The 4,145-nt window shown below is 50.5% G+C and overlaps 1 long non-coding RNA gene across 1 annotated transcript; it reads left to right on the top strand.

Annotated features, from left to right (window-relative positions):
* The first annotated feature begins 562 nt into the window (after positions 1 to 562).
* LOC118568971 lies at positions 563 to 1,686 on the top strand. Its single transcript, XR_004943007.1, has 2 exons — positions 563 to 1,146; positions 1,445 to 1,686. It is a non-coding gene; the product is annotated as an uncharacterized LOC118568971 (long non-coding RNA).
* The last annotated feature ends 2,459 nt before the right edge of the window (positions 1,687 to 4,145 follow it).

Below are 4,145 nucleotides of genomic sequence, written 5' to 3' on the forward strand. Positions count from 1 at the left end.
GCAGCAACCAGGCAGGGTTTGGTTAGGGACTGCGTGGGAAATAAAACAGATTTTGTGTTTTCATTAACTGCTCTCAATTCCGTGTTGCAGAGGTTAGCATTCCTATTTGAGTCCTTTAGCCAAGTGCAGGACCAGAGACTTAATGGGTTTCTTGAGTCCCTAGGCAGTTCCTACTGTGCTCGGTGACTGGTGAGCAGCTGACAGCCAGCCACTTGAGGAAATGGAAGAAACAAGAGCACAGAGGAAGGTCAGACACCAGGACTTATGAGCAGCGGGCGCGCACACACACACACACACACACACACACACACACGGGGGGGGGGGGGGGGGCGCAAGCTGGCTCGCTGGGGTGCCAACGCATCTGGGGCGGGCAGAGGGCAGCAGCTCAGGCAGGAAGGATGCCACTCTGAAGCCACTTCAGTTCCTGAGCGGCCTCCAACCCAGGCAGGAAGCAAGCCTGCCCCCACCGAACTGCAGAGCCAATGGGCCTCCCTTGATAACACAGCAAGGCTGTAAATCAGGGGGTAGGAAGGAGCTGTCTCGCGTTTTTCCTGCCCGGCCAGACAGAAACACGCACTGCCAGGGCCGCAGACTTGGAAAACCAAGTGCTACTGCAGATGGGTTCCTTCAAGGCAGGGACTAGGCTGGGGCTGAGCTGGGGTCCTGCTCTCCGGGCCCACCTCTGATGGAGAAGCGGCCACCCTGTCCCAGCAGGCTCTTTAGTGACGGATCTCTAGGGCCAGGCTGGCCAAGGCTGGCCCTACTCAATAGCTGGGGCTTCAGCTTTGGGCACGGCCCACGAGGCTGCGCAAAGGGAATTTTCCACTGCCAGGTTTCATTCCGCTCACGACACCGCCTGACTGTTTACAGCGAGCGGAAAGGTGCAGCCACCCCCGGGCGCAGCCTTGGTGGGATGCGAGGGTGGATAACAGGAGTTCTTGTGTGTCCTGACCCTGGCGGCTGCACCCTGGAGTGCTGGGGTGCGCGGAGGCGCTGTACCCAGAGAGGAGCAGGGCCCTGGGAGCAGTAGAGGGCACAGGAAGCCACTGCGTGGCTGCGTGGCTGCCCTGCCGCCCTCCCTCCCTCCCTCTCTCCCTCTCTCCCTTGGATGCTCCCTTGCCTGGGACTGAGAGATGTCCCGCGTGGGTGAGTGCTCCCCTTTCCTGGCGCTGTGCCTCCCCCCTCCCCGGAACTGCCCCCGCTCAAACAGTGCTGCCATGCCCTCTGGGTAGTGTTTTCATTCCAGGCTGGGGATCCGGTGGTGGGAAGCAGGTAGGAAACCATGTTTCTGGGGATTAAATGAAAAATATATATATATTTAGTGCTTACAGAAAGCCAAATATTGGGTTAGAAGCCAGGAACGGAGAGGGAAAAAACCCAAAGCAAACAACGGAGGGAAGCAATTCCTACTAAACAAGCTCACTATTCATTCTTCTCATCCCAGGTGCAGAGCCTGCAGGGGGAACTCACCACGAATGTAGGACTTTAAGACCCCAAGCTCAGATTCTACAACGCCCATGGGATCAAGAGGTGTGCAGTCCCCTTCTCCCCTTCCCCCCCCCCGAAAAACGTCAGTATCTGGTTGGCCATAGCACCCCAAAGGTCATTAAGGTGGCTCCAAAACGCTTTGGGAGTGGAGAGGAAGAACGAAATAAACTGTTCCTGGTTTGACCCTAAACAACTTAACAGCCTCTCCGGACCTCATCTATGGGATGTAGGGAGGGATTGTGGCTTCACAGGTCACACCAACCTATTCTGTTTCAGCCTAAAGTTAGCCATAACACCAGTAGTGCCCATCTGGGTAGTGGGGTCTTGGAAAAACAGACTCGTATGCTTCAGTCTGCCTCCCTGCCGGCAGCCCTTCATAGAGCACACTCCTAGGGTCTGAGCCAGAAACCTCCAACGCCAGTGGTGTGCTTCTAGAACCTTCTCAGATCACTAAGGGAACAGCTGGTCTGAGGGACAGCAACAGCCAGCCCCGTTAACTGGAAAACTGAAGGGCTCTCTGTAACAGGGAAAAGCTGGTGGGTAGGTAAAAGTGAAGAACTAAGGGAAGAAGCCTCTTCTGCCTCCTGGACACTCCCAGGCTGACGAGGTGCTTGGGAGAGATTGTATCTCTGTTAGAAGCAGAAGGTGCATGCCAGGAGAGCAAACAACTGGATTTTGACCAACCAGAAGACTGTCTACCCTAATGCATTTCCATGGCTCTTGGCGCTTCCCTTTCCTTGATGTCTCCCACTAAGCCCACACTTCATAATCTGGTACCTCTCCACACTTCACAGGGAGAAACATCGACCTGAGGAGGACCCGCAGAACTAACCACTGACAAAACGCTAAATAAGACAAAGCCTCTGGGCTGGGGAGACGGCTCAGAGGTTAAGAGCACTGATTGCTTTTCCAGAGGACCTGGGTTCAATTCCTAGCACCTACATGCTAGCTCACAACTGTCTGTAACTCCAGTTCCTAACACCCTTACACAGGCATACATGTGCAGGCAAAATGCCAATGCACATAAAAAATCAATGAATAGCGGGGCAGTGGTGGTGTATACCTGTAATCCCAGCATTCGGGAGGCAGAGGCAGGTGGATCTCTGTGAGTTCGAGGCCAGCCTGGTCTACAGAGCTAGTCCAAGACAGGCTCCAAAGCTGCAGAGAAACCCTGTCTTGAAAAAAACAAAACAAAACAAAACAAAAAACAAAAAAGAATACTTCTTTAAAAGATGGATCCTCACGAACTTTCTCCTTTATTTCTTTAAGCTCTGTGGGTTATATTACCTGTCATCAGATTTCCAGAAACTGAAAATTGTCCCTACGTGTATCTAATAAGTCACCACCTATCTCCTGGATTTGTGCCCCCAGTCTTACCACCCATCACTTTTGCTGCCTTGTGGGCCCTGGGCCTGCCTCACCAGGATTACAGAGATTTCTCATCCTGGGTGGCTCTTTCATCCCCCACTTTCTGGTCTAGTCAGAGCACTGTTTCTAGAGTGTATCTGTCCAAAGTTGTCTCACTCACCTCCATGCAATTTTGTTCTAATTGTCTACTGTCTAAAGGACAAAAATCTGAATTCAGTCTGGAGCATGCAAAAGCTTTCCATCCTTGAAGCTGACTTTATCTGCTCCCATCTCCCTGGTCCCCCATCCTAAGGATACTTTTTCATTAAAAGGCTGTTGGACTTCTTGTCAAGATGGAATAGTGAATACCTCTCTATTCCAGCTACAAGGCAGTGGTACGTGCTCAATACACAGCGTTGGGCTGAGAAAAAAGGTGAGCTTCTGTGAGGTAGATGTAGGGCAGAGTCTGAAGCCAAGCTGTGACTCCGGGGTGCCAGGCTCTGGGTTCTCAGGGATTGTTAAAGAGGCTGGGCACCGAGTTACACTGGCAAGGTCAGTGACTGACAGGCACCAGGATCCTTCTGGAGACAGATTAAGTTCACTTTCTTACTCTGGGTTGGTTGAGACCCCTCTAAAGGGCTCTAGCCCCTTACTCAGGAGCATATTCGCTTTGGAGAAGTGTCTAGATACTCATTTATGAGTAGCATACATTTTTAATGTCCCTTTTACATTAATAGAAACATTTACTCTTCAAAAGAAGAAAAGGAGACAGGCAGCTGAAGGAAGATGCTGCTGAAAGATTCTGTGGACTGGGTAGACTGACCCAAGAGGGTGAGAAGAACACAGCCTCACAAAGAGGAAGCCACCCACCAGCTCCACTTCCAGATGGGTCTTAGTCTAGTACCCAAGTAGGAACCATGAAACAACATAGGACCTTTTTTTTTTCTTTCTGGAATGAGGGGTTAGGAGACCAACCACAAAACTACCAACTGCACCCTCAATTTAAAAAAAAGACCTACACACACAACACACACACACACACACACACACACACACACACACACACACACACACACATGAATGTATGTGGGACAGAACTGCCTTTCAAAATGGGTCTACAAATCAAACTTCCAAAATACATACAATGAAGAAATCTAATGTTCTTTTTTAGAGGGTGGTAAAAATCAACCACATGGCTTCATTTTAGTTGATAAAGGTTTACAGAGTAGTGTAGAAAAGGCCTTCACACATGTTTTTATCTATATCGCACTAATGAATTGCAAAGGCAAAATAGCTACTAAAAACATGTA

This window comes from Onychomys torridus, chromosome 17, assembly GCF_903995425.1.
Source record: "Onychomys torridus chromosome 17, mOncTor1.1, whole genome shotgun sequence".
Taxonomy (NCBI): domain Eukaryota; kingdom Metazoa; phylum Chordata; class Mammalia; order Rodentia; family Cricetidae; genus Onychomys; species Onychomys torridus.